The following is an 18,277-nucleotide window of genomic DNA, read 5'->3' on the forward strand; positions in this document are numbered from 1 at the left end:
TGCATAAAATGTAGCAAACTTACTTTTTAAAAATGTAACAGGTGTATTTTTCAACTTGAGTTGAAGCCTTCCACAGAACAATCTCTCCTCACTGTGGTGGACTGCCTAGTAAATGATATGGCAGCAGAACTCATGCCAGTGACGGCATTTTGCAAACACTGGATGCTCAAAAGGATTGAAGCTCCCTGTATTGATTTGGAAGTAGATTACACTGCCTTTTCTCAACAGCTTTTGTTTTTCTGTCCTCTCTCCTGTCAATAATTGTCCCCTTATTCCCATCTTGCTGTTGCCTACTTTCCTCAATGTGACTAATAAATGAGATTATTTATGGAATGCACTTAGCACTACATCTGGCTCCTTCTGTGCACTCAGTAAATATAAGCTACTATCATTATTACACTTTGATCCTTTCCACATCCGCTTGATGTTTTTTAGGGCAAATAATTTAATCCCCATTTTATGAAAAGAAAGGTGAGACTAATGGAGGCAAGGAAGTTACCTGACTGGTCTTGGGTCTCAGTATTAGTGAACAGTATTATAGCTACTTGAACTAAGAATAGTGACCTTTTAGGCCAGTGCTTGTTCTTCTGTATCACACTTTTAAAATAGTGTTGTTGTTGTTGTTGTTTTTCTTTCTGAAATACTCTCAAGAAAAAAAGAAGTTACCAGTACTTTCTTGTATCTTCTCCCTGATTTTAAACCCATGCCTTGTCTTAAAGTCCTTGCATTTAATTTAATAATTTTAGATGCTTTTTACTTGATGTGACAGCCCAAGTGCAGTCCTAAGTAATCTCTATTGGTATTCTCAAACTATTGCATATATTCAGTATATTCCATCAAGTACAATGTTATAAAAGTTTCATAAAAATACCAACAACCAGGGATCCCTGGATGGTGCAGCGGTTTAGCACCTGCCTTTGGCCCAGGGCGCGATCCTGGAGACTAGGGATTGAATCCCACGTCGGGCTCCCGGTGCATGGAGCCTGCTTCTCCCTCTGCCTATGTCTCTGCCTCTCTCTCTCTCTCTCTGACTATCATAAATAAAAAAAAAATATCAACAACCCTTGACTTAATTTTTAGCCAGTATCTATTGAGAATTTCAGCAATTAAGACATTTATAGCATCATATTATAAAGTATATGTAAAGAACTATATGAGCATATAATGAAGAAGCAAAGAATTTTTTCCCCGGGAGTTCAGAGAAGTCCCCATTTGAATTAGGTATTAATTCATGGCTATACATTTGTCCAGTGGAAAGGGGCAGACAGAAGCAATAGGTAGGGTCTCTTTCAGACTAAGAGAGGTCATTTGAGCAAATATATTAAGGAACAAGAGACAATGAATGATCCAAAGTGGTTAAACTGGGTTGATGGCCAAAGTGGCTTTTGTCCAGCTGTGAAGTGCCTTGCATGTGAGGCTAGAGAGCCTGTTGCTGATTTGATAGCATCTGAACTGCAGTGGATATTTTCAGGAAGAACTATGCCATGACCAGTTTGTGATTTAGAAAGAAAACACCAGCAGCATAATAAAAACAACAGCCAGAACTGAGTCTTCATGTCAAACTATTGCACAGTTTCAGGAGAGAAATGATGAGGACTGAAACTACGCAAGTGGCCCTGGAGGTGAGGAAGGGGAGACACAGATCAGAAAAAAATGTGGATACACTCAAGTGGGTTTAATACTTGATGCAATACATAGAATAAGTGACATGGAGGAAACAGAAAACTAGCTTAGATAGATAAGTATATAAGTGTTACCATAACCAAGATAAAGACATATTATCAGGTTCCTTTTTTTCCAAAATAGATTAGATTTGGTTATAAGAATGCCATCTCTTCATTTGTCATTTTGTTATAGTAATATTTCTGGCATTTTCCTATAAAAGTAATTATGATGATCTCACCACCGTATTTTAGTAGTTTATCTTAATAGATTGTGAACTCCTTGAGGGCAAAGGCAGTCAAGTTTATGTCATTTATCTTTTAAATACCCAGCACCTAGGTGCCTGATGCAGAGTAGAACTCAACTCATATTTGATGAATTGGATTAAATTTAAATGTACTTTTGGCAATAGGGAAAGATGCTTAGAGGATTTTCCTGTCTCTGTTCCAATTCTTTGGTTAATCTCAGTCTTTTTGTTTTGGCTCCTGCGAGCTTTTCCAGTGCAGCAAATGCTTCTAGTTTACAAGAAAGAAAAAAGGAGAATGAGTGAGCAGGAGAAGGGGGCACCGCAGCATCTAGTTTAGAACCTCATAGGTTTGCTTCTCATAATTTTCACCTTTGATGGGGAACTGTCCCAGATTTCATCCACCAGGCTCAGGTTCTGACATGGTACCTTCTTAAATCAAACTTGAAGGGAAATTGATTGAAAAGAAAATACCATTATGGGAAAACAATTCATTCTCTTCCCCTTGACAGAAGGTAGACTTTTGTCTATATTGTAGAATAAATATTAGCTGGCTGATTGCTTTAAGATCTAGAAGCCTAGAGGAGTCATGATGCCTTTGCTCACTTTTTTCAGGGAGATTTCCTTTAATTTGGGAGACATTTGATACAAAGGTTTTTAATTATGTTTCAAAGAATCATATTTTTTCTCCCTATGTGGTTATTTGTATTAACTAAATATAGGTGTAGGAAAACTCTTGCAGATGTTTCCGTATGTAGTTGTTTTTATTGAAGTGTGCATTCCTCCAGATAAGGAGTAAGCTGATATTTTAAAATTTTTCTACTAAGGCCTTAAATATCACTTTCTGGGGGTGTTTTTTGTGTTGAAAGAAAATAGTTTCGAACTCCCAAAAATGGATTGAAGGGGAAACAAACAAACAAAAAAAGGTAGAATAATGGCTACTTGATACTTCTGGTGGTAAAAACTATTTCCTGATCTTTTAGAAGAAGCCCATACGATGCTCACATTGTGAGATACTCATCCTTCAGTTGACAAAAGTTGGATCCATGTTCTCTTGCAGAAATTTCAAACTAGTATCTCCTGGGGCAAAATCTAGCCCTGAAACTATATGTTTGGTTTACATTTAAATGACATTAGGTTGGGCATGCCCTGACTAGCTCAACACAGACCCCATCACCCCTGTTGTATAATGCCTGGCCTACTTCACACATTTGCCAACTTCCTAGGTCCTAAAAGAGTTAAATATGACTGTCTTGCTAAAGGGTTTTATAGCACTCTGCTTTGAGGGAAGGTGAATTCCTACCTAGCAATGAAATCAGATATGTGGCTCCTGAGAGTGAACAAGTAGAAAGCATTCTCATTTATGTCAAGGCACTCCTAGACTGTCTCCCCACATCACATTAGAAGCTATTGAAGTCTTATCAGAAATAAGATACTTGTCAATATATTATCCATTCCCCATGTCACTTTGAACCATTAGTACTGCTGTCTAGGTAGCTCTTCTTGCTCTACAAGAAGACTTAGGGTACATAGGAATTTGATTGAGTGCTAGCCAGTTAAGATTCTGTTAAGGTACAAAGGCAGTATTAATTAAAAAAAAAAAATTTGAGCCAGTGTTGAAAGCATAGCCCTTTATTGACTTCTTTAATGCTAAAGATTCCATTTTTTTCTCCTGAGTTAGGGATATCTTATCTCCTTGGTTGCCTTATTTCATCTTCCTCTCTCTCTTTCTCCCCATCCCCCCACACCTCCCCTTTTCTTTTGAAAGTCTTATCAAGAGTTAATGGACTCATGATCTAAAAATTAGGTTATTAGAAATTTCTGTCATATATCCTGGAGAATTGATGTTTGAATTCTCCTTGGCTTGAGTCAATCCTTTATCCTTTTTAGGTAAATGAATTAAGTCTCCTGCAATTTCCTGTGTGGGAGACTCTTTTTAGATGAATCATTTAAATTGAAAGCCCTGTCTGCTCATCAAGGGGCATGATTTTAGAGTTCTCCTGAGTATTTCGTGCACACTTAATACAGTCATTGAGATACATAAGGCAACCATGTGCCTTAATCTATGTGAAGTCTTGATTCATATGTGGTTATTTGGGTAAAGGCTATAACTGCAGTTTTGTATCCTCAGCTCTATTTCCAAAATTTCCCTTGGGCCACTTAAAAATAACCTCTTCTTGTTCCTTTTTATCTCGAAACTTTTTATTGGAAGACCTCAGGCCTAACTTCAGCATCAGAGATCAAAATTCCTATCTCACTTAATTCAACAATCCCTAGTCATTGTTGATACTCAGAGAAATAGAGACAGTGCTATATTTCACCCCCAAAGTGAAGAAGATTATGAATTCTGTGATTTCTACATAGTACTGTGAAGTTTTTAATAAGATATTGTAGGGCCTATAGGAACACATTTACCTGCTAAATTGTTTTTGTAACCAAACTCAAATGATTCTAGAAAAAGTCAGACATGACTTCCTCACAAGGAAAATTGAGCATCTTTACCTTTGCAGTTGTCCTATGGTACTTGTTAATCTGTTCACAATTCTCTTATCTTGTAAAGGGCAAGTCTTAATTAATTCCTTGTTGTTCCTTGCAATAAGAAGAAATTAAAAGGGGGCTCTTTGGGTATTAGACAGGATCACCTATGCACTTGCGTATTCATTGCATTGTAATTAAGCATTAATGAGTACTATTCTGTTTATAGTCCCAAATTTTCTCTTGAAATCATGTGGTAGGAGGGCAAGGAGAAGTCAGGCAGGTTTATTTATACCTATATGGTGTTAGTTATCTCAATAAACTTAGTAAGGTCTTTTCCAGATGTCACAGATTAAGAAATTAAAGTATAGAACAGTTATTGAAGTGGTGTAAGTGCACAGCTGATTAATGATAAAGGCATGATTCCACTTTAGCTCTTCATAAACCACCTGTGTTTTTCCACAGCAAGCTGCCCCATTGTTTCATGTAAGCCTTGCAATGCCCATCCCATGTGGGGCAGACTCACCAGGTACAACAAATGGGCTCTTCTCACATGTACATATCTCATGTTTATAGAATATTTTACTCTTTACACAAGATTTTTGTTTATATTACCTATTCAGATCTGAGCAACAACTCTTTGTGGTATATTCTCATTTAACAGAGGCATTCCTTTTGATTGAAAAGAATTAGTCATTTATCTGGTCATTTCTGGGAAGGATTTCTTCCCTTATGCGTGTGTGTTTGTGTGTATCATTCAGGTAGGCATTGTGAGTGATACAAAGCAACAACAACAACAACAGCATTTAACAGTGAGTTTTTATTGTTAATTATCTTATCTGTATTATTTCACTTATTCCTCATAGTAATCCCATGTTTTGCTGATACAGTAACTGTGACTCAGAGAGATCAAGTAACTCACCTGTTGTCTCCAAGTTAGTAAGTGGTTGATTCAAGATTCAGACTCAGGCAGTCAAACTCCAGAGCCCATACTCTTAACCACTATAGAAAATTACAAAATTACAAAACATGGCTCTGCCTTGTGGCATGAGAATCTAGGTGGCCAGACAACACCAATACAGAAAAAAAGATGGACATAGTTCTTGAAGAATGATCTGGACTTGATGTGTGTAGGAGCAAAGAAAGTGTATTCTAGCTGTGGGGAATAAAATGACAAATCCAGAGACATGGGAATGGTATAGATGGTATAGACAACCCATTTTATTTTATTTTCATTCTGCATAGAGTTATATCTGATATGATTATACTGACAAAGAGAGGACTTCATTTTCTTGGAGTGTTCAGTTGGTAGAAATGAATTGTGGGGAAGGTGACAACCATAGGGTTTGAAAGGCTTTGGAGGACAAGCATTGAAGACCTCAGAGAAGAGAGTATATATTGTAAACTGGATGGATGGCATAACCATCAGCCCTGGTAAACTGAGGCTGCTGTCTAATCTTAGAAGGAGAATGAAATTCAGAACAGCAAAGCAGGAACCGTCTCCTTGGACAAAGCCTCAAGAAAGAAAAGCCTGTCTGAACCCAGATTGCTCATCTGGACACCAGGAAGTCGGGCAGAAGAAGGACTCTTGTAGAGGAAAGAGAAGATGTGCCTCTAGCCCTTAAGAACTCTGGAGGAGGTTTCCTCCCAACACACTTAAATGAACACCAGTGAGCACCAGCAACTGCCCAGACTAGGGGAGCAGATAACTGAGCAATTAACCTTTGGTGAGGGGTGTAAAACTCCAATTAAGAGCAGAATCTCTTCCATTATGTGGGAAGGGGAACTGTGGAAAAATGTATGAGGGGGGTGAGGAAGTGAAAACTAGGCAAAGAAGGAACAGTGTGTTAGCAAGCCAGATTTAAAATCTGTCCAAATGGGTGTATGAGGGTGGGAGCAGCAAACAGGGGCACTGACTAATTGTCCTGATTGCCAGTTACAGTTTCTTCTCCCTTCCCAGTTCCCCACACTGACTGTGGTACTCAGCAACCAGCAGCGGAGGGATGGGGGAAGAGAAGTTAGATGTTTATCCTCTTCTTTGTTGTAATTTCCTTCTTATTTGCTGAACATCTTTGGTAATTTCTCTATAAATTTGCTCAGAGTAGCAATTTAGTAGCTTTTCTGTTGACAAATGAAGAACATCTTAATAGTCAAGTGACTGCATTCCATCGCTTTGCAAGAGTAGAAGTGGCATCTTGCAGGTTGCAAAGATTGACACTGGGAAGTGGGAGATCTTAGGAAAGTCTCAATTCCACAGAACCTATTTACTTTTGCTCCATTTTAGATAGGAGGAAATAAGCTTCTATGCCTTGTGAACTTGGTTTCTTGTGAAGATTTACTCTGAATCTTCCTTCTTTTATCACTTGGTTAATGAATGCCTTTCAAACAGAATCAAGAGGGAAGCTCCTCAAAACTTGCCCGGAAGTCTTCAGAAGCAAAGACATATATTATTTTGTGTCAGATGTTTCCCACTGTCCATCTTCAGGAGACAGGAAGCAGTGACATTCCTTTTGATAGGACCAGAGATGAGTGCAGAGAGGAAGGCACCTTTGCTATCCACGTGTCACCATGCTTTATCATATGAAGTACAGAAGTTACTGTCTTAAAAGTAAAACATGAGAATCTTAAAATCCTTCTCACATCCTGCTCAGAAATTTCCCTGCACTGCATTAGCAGATGAAAACCTCACATATATATTTTATGGTAATGCACTACAGTTTTACAAGTGTTTCTGTAAATATCACTTCATGTGATTCTCATAAAATCCTTGGGAGATCAGCAGCTTAAAAATTGGCAAGACATGGTATAGGTATAGGGGGACAAGCTAGGGCTCAGAGAGGCCATGGGCCTTCCAAAGTCCAAAAGCTCAAGTCCAATCTGCATTCATCTACAGTCAGGTATCACCATTCCGTAGATATTTGTTGACATCAATACTTTGGGTAGGAAAAGGGGAAGGGGAGCTTTTAAAAAATCTTAGAACCATGGCTAGTGGAAAGGGAAGAAAAAGTAGGTCTAAGGCAGCACTAGCTTTCTTCAAATTTTTATTTATTTGGGGAAGAGAGTGGCTTAGGGCATGGGTGATTAGTTATTTCTGGAATCCCTCTTCCAGAAGAAATCAGGTGCCCTACGATGATATATCATTGTTTTGTTGTCATTGTTAGCAGTGTTCTCACAGGAGACACAGAGAAGCAAACCAAGCATTGGCCATTCTAAATCTTTGCATGTATTTGAAATAACTATTGTACCTACACCACAAACCATGGGTTCAGGTGTCTTCAAGGAGATTCCTGATGATCATTCCTTAATTTTCTTCCTGGGACCTATTGCCTGGTAGTGGAGATCAGTTTCAATATTAATCAAGGTTAGATCCAATTCTTAAAATGGAATGAAGAATGAAAATTTCTTGTTTTTTGCCCTAGTGCTTGCCAACAGCCTCCTGTACCCAATCCTCTTCCCTGCCACCTCTATCAGAAGTATTACAGTGTGGTGTGTTGGGAGGTGCAGAGAGAGAGGTTTGGCAGAGGCACTCAGCACTTCTCTTAAGCCTGTTTTCACAATGAGTAAGTAAGGGTGAGATAAGATCTGACTGTCACCCCCAATTAATGCCTGGACATGTTCCCACACAGAGTGACATCCAGAGAAAGAGGCAGGAGCTTCTTGCATCTAACCAAAGCTACCACTTCGCACTCCCACTTTATAGTACAATTTTCCACCTTCCATGCGCGTTGCTATCTGACCTGGCTACCGCAGAGATACAGCCACCTCCCAGGAGATCCACCACACAAGCTAAAAATAAAGGCTGCTGTTTCTCTGCAGATGCCATTAACCCAATTAGAGCAAAAAAGAATTAAAAGAACTTATAGCCTCATTAAATACAAGCAGCATAAACTTCAAGAAGGCAAACTAAATTTGTTATGCAATTTAAAATTTTACTAAAAAATCAAAATCATTTGAAACCCCCAGTCCCTTAACTGAAGGCAGACACCACATGGTGGTGACTATGCAAGCCAGTAAATCAACAGAAGTTCAAGTTTCCAGTGCAGTAACACAGGTGATGAGTGATGCTTCATGCAAATTAAAAAAAAAATTGACAAGTCTCCTATTCCATAAACAGGAAAATATTCTTCTGAAAGTTCTTTGGTTTAAAAATATGGTCATGCTTTGATAAGTCTTTTGGTAGTTATACAGAAGATATTTATTTATTAAAATATTTTACAAATAGCCCTAACCAATGTACATCTCAAATTAATAGCTCAAACATGCAGGGCCTCATAGAAACCAGCCTCTGAGAGATTGGAACCTCACCTATGTGTGAGGTCCTTCAAGGGTAGATCCAGCCACCAAATACGTAACAAAAAGCCTTTTGGTAGCCGAGAAGACTGGCTCCGAGTGCATATACTCAACCTAAGTCTCTCCATTATGTTATCAATGATTTTATGACACATTAGTTTTCTAACTCACAATGTTTGGAAGCCAGTGTACTTTATTTTACTCTCAAAAATATCATTTTATGTTTTTATGCAATAAAAGTAATATGTTCTCATTATATTTTTAAAAATTGGAAATAAGAGTTTAAAAAAAATAATTACTCCTATCCTTCTAAAATAACTGTGCTCATAATTAGGTGTATTTCATCCGTATTTTTTTTTTTCTCTAGCTACTTTTATTTTCCCATATTATGTATTTGGGTCTATTTTCAACTATGAGCCACTTGCCATTTTGAACAAGGATTTCAGCAAACACTGTGCTCTTCCTTATTATTTCACTTGATAATCATTACTATGCTAAGTGCTAGGAGCACAGAGAGAATACTTTTGAATTGTATTCATAGTCAACTAGTTGAAGACTAGAAACAACTATCTGGGATCCCCAAAAAACTGACACACGCAACCTAACAACTGGCTCATCACACCCTAACTTCAATATATCCGTCTAGAGCTATTTAAATACAACTGTTTTCAAAACATTTCTCCATCTTCATAAAACGATTTTTGAAATATAAGCCAGATTTTCTTCCTTTGTTTGGAAAAAGGAGTATGACAAATTTAGAAATATTATTTTATATGTGTACTTAGGAAGGGAGGTAACTTAAAAGAAAGCTTCAGAGATAAGCTGTTATTATTTGTTGTTGGTGTAGTAACTATTATTACTATTACTATTATTGGAGACAGAAAGAGAGAGAGAGAGAGTTAATTTTCAGGCAGTCAGAGCAGAAAACTCCTAACCTTGCATTTATTTTACCCATTGAGCTATTGTGTAAGGGCTTAATAATACATCAGTGAGATCCTTGTCTTGGGAACTTTCAACTGAAGTACCTCAATCACTTTTACTGAAATGTTATCATGAGGAAAATCTAAACCCAGGTTAGCTCACTGATTTCCTGGGTTGTGAGGGTATACAGCTACAAGATCTCTAACATTTTTTCTTGGAAGACCTCTTCATTGCTTGTCTTCTTAAGTATATTATAATAAACTACGTGTTGCTAATTTATTAGAGATTTGCCACCCCGCCCCCACCACCACCACTTCATCTCCTCAGTGAGTTTTTAGTTTATTTTGTATTTGAAATGCAGAAGCTCAAGCCTGGTAGAAACCCTGAAGAGAAAATGTAAGACTGAACCACTATGAAGCTGAAAATCTAGACTTGGAAGGAACAGCAGTCTCACAGATGAAGTCTGAATGACAGTATTTGTGTTGTCTGGGGCTCTTAATAGAGCTGTGGGCAGGCAAAGTTAGCTAGCCATTATGCAAAGAGCATGGAGCTCATCAATAGCCTGTAAAGCCTTTCCCATGTGGATCCCATATTCCTTAGTACTTGCTTGTGCCTCTCACCTCACTTGATTATTCTATATTTTCTTATATACCTATAGACTAGGATAGTTTAGAGACAATTGCACAGTTGTGTACCACACAATTCAATTTGGTTAATTTGGAAAGCAAAAGGCTTTTCTACTGGTGTGCAAACATAAGCTGTGTAGCCTCAACTCCACTGACAACCAGAAGGAGTGAACTGGTTTCCTAAGAGTAAAATCTGCCCCACAAATATGTGCTATTTGGCAACATTTTTTTTTTAACATTTGAAATTATGAATGTTTTCTGATAGGTCATGTGGACTCAGCTTTTGCCTCAGGCCCTATCACTCCATGTTTTATTATGGCAAGCTTATACACATTTATGATACCTGCCAGGCTGCTGTAGGACGTTTGATATGTGGCTTGGCCTTTCTAGACCTCATTTAACCTCTCCAGACTGCAGTTTTCTCATCTGTAAAATTGCCATCATACCTGCCCTGCCTACATCATGAGACCTTCTGATGATCCAAAGAGCTAATGTGGGCAAAAAGACCATAAAGATTATAAAGCACAGAATAATAAAATATACTATCATTAAATTTATAGTGTTATGATTATTATTTGGATGATATTGAAATATGATCAAATTCAGCTTAGTAAAAAGCAAGTAAAATTTCTTCACTTTCATTTATAAAACTGAATCTCTATTCTTTGACTGATGGGCAGGCAAGCCTAAAACCTGCAGAATGTCAGATTGCTGGACACGTTTCCATTCCTTTTTTATATTCCCTTGTGGATTTCTTGTGAGTATACAAAGATCGAGAGGCCATCTCAGAGGTTACCTTTCATTCAAGAGGTGGTGGCATCCTATTCATTGTGAAGTTCTGGACTTTTTCCTCCTCATCACAGAAAATTGGTGTCACATGGAGCATCCTTTCTTTACCCTTGACCCTTGCTTCCTCCCTGATGAGTATCTGCCTAGAACTGGAGAATAGAAATTTAAAACTGTGTTTTAGAATGGATGGGTCCATCACAAGACACTTCCAAACCTAAAAAAAATACTTAGCTTTTGAAGATTATGAATATTTCCTATATTCTTTGGTGAAATATTAAGCAAAATGATAGAATACAGAATACACAATAACCCATGGAATTGACATGATTTGATACTCATTCAAAGATGAGCAAAAGGGTTATGTAGTATTTTTTATCTTTGTGCCATTTGAATACCATCACCATCACCATTTTCGCCATACCCACTCATCACCTGTGTTATTATTTACTTAACTATCTTCTTTAAGCTGACTTATTTTACTTAAAATAACTATATTCATTTTAAAAGCAAAATATATAACTTTAAGGTAAATAGAAAATAGTAGCACTTCTCATAAATAAAAGATAATGGTAAAAATAAGCAATAAGAAAACATGTTATTATGTATTAGCTGTATTTTGTAGCCTACCAAAACCCAAATCCTACTCTTCTATTAGGAAGGAAGGAAGGAAGGAAGGAAGGAAGGAAGGAAGGAAGGAAGGAAGGAAGGGAGGAAGGAAGGGAGAAGGAAGGAAGGAAGGAAGGAAGGAAGGAAGGAAGGAAGGAAGGAAGGAAGGAAGGAAGGAAGGAAGGAGAGAGAAAGGAAATTGATAAGTCTGAGAACTCTTAAAGACTTGTAAGCACCAAACTTCTCTATAAAGAAATGAGGATTGAAAGAAAAAAATTAATAATTTTGCATATGTGTGATTTGGAATTGAGTCTTTTCTTCTTTATAACTTCATTTAACACATCAAGCATAGTCACAAACGTTGGGGTATACACCTATTCTGATAGAATGTGGGAATTTTATCTTTATCATGGATATTCTCAATAATGTGACCCAAATTTCTGGGAAGCTGTATTATTTAAGTTTTATTTTTTAAAAAAATCTCTGCTTTATGTCTTCATTAAAGGAATAAGGGATTTTATTTCTTTAAGCCAAAATCTTCATTATAGGTATTAAACAACTACCATGACAAGAAAGTACTAAATGATTACTTATTCAGATATCAGGGAAAGAACTTTACGTGGATATTTTAATTCAATCATTACAACAGCTCTAAAAAACAAATGCTATTAAAGTACCCATTTTACAGATGTGGAAAATAAGGTTTACATGGAATTTATTTTTGCCGTGATCATATAACTAGTTAGATCAGAAAATCTGATTCTGGAGTCTGCAATCTTAACCCTTCCTAAGATACTCTTACTATTTTTAAAAAAAAGATTACTAAGTTTGTTAAGAGGTCATATCTCATTGTTTTTTGGAAGGTATGTTAAGTCTACTGCACTCTTTTTCACAATGGGTTTGCCACCAGAACACAGGTGTCATGAAAACCACCACTAGGGGCAGCACCGGTGGCCCAGCAGTTTAGCACCACCTTCAGCCTGGGGCCTGATCCTGGAGACCCGGGATCGAGTCCCACGTCGGGCTCCCTGCATGGATCCTGCTTCTCCCTCTGCCTGTGTCTCTGCCTCTCTCTCTCTCTCTGTGCCTGTCATGAATAAATAAATAATTAAAAAAAAAAAAAACAACACCACTAAACCTAAACCAAAATGGGAAAGGAAAAGACTCACATTAACATTGTCGTCATCGGACATGTAGATTTGGGCCAGTCTACCATACTGGCCATCTGATTTACAAATGTGGTGCGATCGACAAAAAACTATTGAAAATTTTGAGAAGGAGGCTGCTGAGATGGGAAAAGGCTTCTTCAAGTATACCTGGGCTTTAGATAAACTGAAAGCTGAACGTGAACATGGTATCACCATTGATACCTCCCCGTGGAAATTTGAGACCAGCAAGCATTATGTGGCCATCACTGATGCTCCAGGACACAGAGACTTTATCAAAAATATGATTACAGGCACATCTCAGGCTGAGTGTGCTGTCCTGATTGTTGCTGCTGGTGTTGGTGAATTTGAAGCAGGTATCTCCAAGAATGGGCAGACCCATGAGCATGCCCTTCTGGCTTACACACTGGGTGTAAAACAACTAATTGTTGGTGTTAACAAAATGAATTCCACTGAACCACCCTATAGTCAGAAGAGATACGAGGAAATCGTTAAGGAAGTCAGCACCTACATTAAGAAAATTGGCTACAACCCCAACACAGTAGCATTTGTGCCAGTTTCTGGTTGGAATGGTGATGACATGCTGGGGCCAAGTGCTAGCATGCCTTGGTTCAAGGGATGGAAAGTCACCCGTAAAGATGGGAATGCCAGTGGAACCACACTGCTTGAAGCTCTGGATTGCATTCTGCCAACAACTCATCCAGCTGATAAGCCCTTGTGTCTGCCTCTCCAGGACGTCTACAAAATTGGTGGTATTGGCACTGTCCCAGTGGGCTGAGTGGAGACTGGTGCTCTTAAGCCTGGCATGGTGGTCACCTTTGCTCTGGTCAATGTTACAACTGAAGTAAAGTCTGTTGAAATGCACCCTGAAGCTTTGAGTGAGGCTCTTCCTGGGGACAGTGTGGGCTTCAATGTCAAGAACATAGCTGTCAAAGATGTTTGTTGTGGTAATGTGGATGGTGGCAGCAAAAATGACCCACCAATGGAAGCAGCTGGCTTCCTGGCTCAGGTGATTATCCTGAACCATCAAGGCTGAACCAGTGCTGGATATGCACCTGTGCTGGATTGTCACACAGCTCACATTGCTTGCAAGTTTGCTGAGCTGAAGAGGATAGATCATCATTCTGGAAAAAAAGCTGAAAGATGGTCCCAAGTTCTTGAAATCTGGGGATGCTGCCATTGTTGATATGATTCCTGGCAAACCTATGTGTGTTGAGAGCTCCTCTGATTATCCTCCTCTGGGCCATTTTGCTGTTCGTGACATGAGACAGATGGTTGCTGTGGGTGTCATCAAAGCAGTGGACAAGAAGGCAGCTGGAGCTGGTAAAGTCACCAAGTCTGCCCAGAAAGCTCAGAAGGCTAAATGAATATTATCCCCAATACCTGCCACCCCAGTCTTAATCAGAGGTGGAAGAACAGTCTCAGAACTGTTTGTGTCAATTGGCCATTTAAGTTTAATAGTAAAAGACTCGTTGATGATAAGAATGCATTGTAAAGCCTTCAGAAGGAAAGGAGAATGTTTTGTGGACAATTTGTGTGTGTGTGTGTGTGTGGCAATTTTAAGTTATTAGTTTTTAAAATCAGTACTTTCTAATGGAAAGAACTTGACCAAAAATCAGTCACAGAATTTTGAGACCCATTAAACAAAAGTTTAATGAGAAAATAAAATAGTCTACTGTACTGAAATGAAGATCAACATTCTGAAACTGTTGTGTCTATAGATCAAATTTTATATTTTGAATTTAAATTTAGGAAGCAAGGTAAACAACAACAACAACAAAAAAAGGTACAAGAACAACAAAAACTTTTACCAACCATTTTTTTTTCAAATGAGTATAAATAGCTCCTTCCTTCCTCCCTTTCTCCTGTCCCTCCCTCTTGCCCTCCCTTCCTTCTGTAGTGCTTTATTTAAATTCCTTTAAATTATGTTATTTTATTAACAAGACTGTGAAAACAAATTTTGGATCCAAGATTTTGAGGTAATTCACCAAGTCAGGGAAGAGAAAAAATTTCAGAAGTCTACAGAATCCAGGTGAAGAAGACTGTTTAAGATTGGCAGCAATGACTCCCACTGGTACTTCATTCTATCATTACCTCATTCCTACTTCTACTTTTCTTATGCCAGGGTCTCCTCTTCAGTACTATTAACCTTGTGGGCCAGATAATCCTTCATTGTAAATGGCTGTAGAGTACATAGGAACATTCCTAGATATTCCCCCACTCGATGCCAGTAACGTCTCCCTAGTTATGACAACCAAAAATATTAACAGAGGGGTGCCTGAGTGTCTTAGTCAAATGTCTGATTCTTGATTTCAGCTCAGGGTGGTGAGATCAAGCCATGCATCAGGCTCTGTGTTCAGCAGGAAGTCTGCTTGAGGTTCTCTCTCTTTCTCTGCCCCACCCCCTGCTCTTGCACACTCTCTCTTTCTAACAAATAAATAAATAAAATCTTTAAAAAAAAAAAACATATCCAGACATTGCAAAATTGCTCTTGGTTATGAACCATGGCTAAGGATTTTCTAAATTTGTGATTTTCTAAATTTGTGATTTTCTAAATTTTTAGAAAATTTCTAAATTTTCTGCTTATTCTGCTATTAATTGGTATCTGTTATGTTGCTTTTTCCTTTAGTGAAAGTTCTTCCTCTGCTTAGAGAGAAGACATGTTTTGAAACCTTTGGGGCCAAATAAAATCTCTCTTGTTTTTCAAGGTGTATAGCAAGGTATAAATATGATGGCATTATTAGCATATACATCTGAATGTTTTTACTTTGATTTTAGCACTGAGTTTAAATGTCTATCATATTGTCTTCTCAAAGAAGTGTATTTTCTGAAGGTGCTGGTCAAGCACAGTGACTTCCAGAGTGGATGGGAGCCTTACCAGCCTGAGCTGGCCTGGGATCACTGTGGAAACCAGAACAGAGATGGACAACATTGGGATTGTTTTTTGGTTAATCTAGGTTTCCAGAATTCTAGGGTTTTGTTGTTTTGTTTTAAACAGCATAAGCTGGTCTTGCACCTCACTTTTGTGTTTGCACAATTAAAGCAGTAAATCCTCATCTTGACATGTGTTGTAGTGACATGAGCCAGAAGAGTTCATACTCATAGATTTTTCTCTCTGGATTGTAGTGGTTATCCTATCACTACTTAGGGAAACAGTCCTGAAACCTTTTGGAGCTCCCAGAGATAAGTGTCATTATTTAACAGATAAGTGACTTAAAATTCACATCAACAACTATTTCAAATACTTAGCTTTCCTATTAGACTGGTAAAAGAATTCAGGGTACTTTTTATGATGGATAATTGAGGAGAGAAAAGTGAAAATACAAAGGGGGACTTAGAACAAATGTTTTGAGAAATACTTTGGGTTTGAAAAAGACCTTATAAAAGAATATTTGTGATGGGCCTTAGTAAGCACCACTTTCACCTACTGCCACTTGGAAATCAGGAAACTGCCTATTTGCATTTTTTAACCCCTGAAGTGCTGCTGTGCTACAATGAGATGGGGATTACAATTGAGTAAAGGTGCACTCTTGGAAACAGGTTCTCTTTTGTAAATTGTGCTTTTGGTTACATTGAAAGATACTAATTTTTGTCTCAGTTTCCATCATATCCTCCCATTTTCAGCTCCTTACTCCACTCTTACTGAGATGCATGGTTAGTTCATACGGGAAAACTTCCCTCTAGATTTACCCTCTCTAGGAAGTTTTTTTTTTTCTACTTCTCTACAACTAAAGCCATTGTTCCATTCAAGTTGTATAGGATACTCTGTACCTTTCTAAAGCACAGAAGTTATTACTGATTGATATGTTGATGCTTTAAGGCACTACTCCTGCATATTTAATAGTGAGACTAATGAACTGGCTAATGTGGGATAACTTTGGGGTAGAAAACCTTCTAAGAACCCCACAACCTATTCTTATGGTGAATGAAGTTGATCTAAGTTTTTACTCCTGTAACCCAAACAAAGAAATATTCATTGGAATATGTTGTTTAATGTTATTTATTTTTTTAATATTTTATTTATTCATGAGAGAGAGAGAGAGAGAGAGAGAGAAAGAGGCAGAGACACAGGCAGAGGGAGAAGCAGGCTCCGCGCAGAGAGCCCAATGTGGGACTCGATCCCGGGACTCCAGGATCACGCTCTGGGCCAAAGGCAGGTGCTAAACCACTGAGCTACCCAGGGATCCTCTAATGTTACTTATTATTAACTAAAATCAGCTTGTTTTACCTACCTACTTCATAAACACTCTTCTTTACTACCCTTAGTTGTTTCTGCGTTTTTATATATGTTGACTCCTCGTTCATCATTGCCCAACTTTAAGGGTAGCAGCATAATTAAGTAGATCTAATCATGTACATTTATGTTTTAGCTATGTTCTGAAAGTTATAGCAAGAATTGAGGATACAGGTTGACTCCAGTGAGGAATCATCATCCATGGGTAATTTTAAATGAGTTAGAGAGTTAAGATTGGAGAAACTTTCAAATGTCATCTACTGAGAACTTCAAGTTAAAATTCCTTAAAAAGAGATGGGTTATAGAATATAATGCTACCAGGAATCATAAGTGTTATAAACCTAGACCTCTTTAGATCTCAGTAAAATGGAATGACTTGGAAGGAAGTCCCATAGCTGGTTAGAAGTTGGGGCACCATCTTCCTTTCTGGGCTCCAGCATTGTCTATAACTTTTCCTTATCAGTCTTTAACCTCTGCTATGATACTACTCCTTCAAGGATACTTATAAATAGCCTGATTTCAACAATGAAAGTTATTTCAGGGGCTTCTTAAATTTCAGCAGTTAAGTAGAAGCTGAAATTTTTAAGCTCAGAAATTTAAAATAAACATATAAAAGGAAAAAAAAAACTCTTTACAGAAATTATTAATCTTAGTTTGTCTGTGAGTGAAATTGTCATTGCCATAGTGATTTTAGCCCTTTCTCTGACCTGGATCTCCTCTTTCTTAGCTTTTTTAATGAATCCATTCTGTGTAGTGCTTAGCATAATTCAACATATTATAGGTGCTCCATCAATTGTGTTGCTTTTTTTTTTTTTCCACTTGCATCCTCACACAGTTTCTGATTGTGCTTACAGGGCACACTGAACTACACACACTCTCACTCCAAAATCTGTCACCTAAAGCAAAGCAAAATCCCTCCCTCCTTTGCTGAATGGATGGCTGGGTAGATGGCTGTTCTTTGCACATATTCATATTGAGTAGGTGCTGTATAACATCACTTGTTCTTTTTTTAACGTGACTCACGACAAAATTACCCCAGCTTTCAATAATCTCAAGGAAAGGGGAAAGAAAAAACACTTGCCATCTGCAATTTACTGCTTTTAACCTGAAAAATAGGATCTAAAATGATACTCAGACACTTAAGAGGCTTCACGTGTTATAGGCAAAAACTGACAGATGGCACATGGTGGTAAGGCTGGTGTAGCCCAAGAAGGGAAAGCAGATCCAAGTAGACAATGGTGTGGAAGAGCTTTATAAAAGGCCA

At 38.0% G+C, this 18,277-nt stretch overlaps 1 protein-coding gene and 1 pseudogene across 20 annotated transcripts in view; both read left to right on the forward strand.

Annotated features, from left to right (window-relative positions):
* Nucleotides 1-18,277, forward strand: part of NRXN3 (neurexin 3) — a 1,528,419-nt gene that overhangs the window by 894,478 nt on the left and 615,664 nt on the right. The gene's annotated exons all lie outside the window — the stretch shown is intronic.
* Nucleotides 12,762-14,309, forward strand: LOC112656905 (elongation factor 1-alpha 1-like; annotated as a pseudogene).

This window comes from Canis lupus, chromosome 8 (genome assembly GCF_003254725.2).
Source record: "Canis lupus dingo isolate Sandy chromosome 8, ASM325472v2, whole genome shotgun sequence".
NCBI lineage: Eukaryota > Metazoa > Chordata > Mammalia > Carnivora > Canidae > Canis > Canis lupus.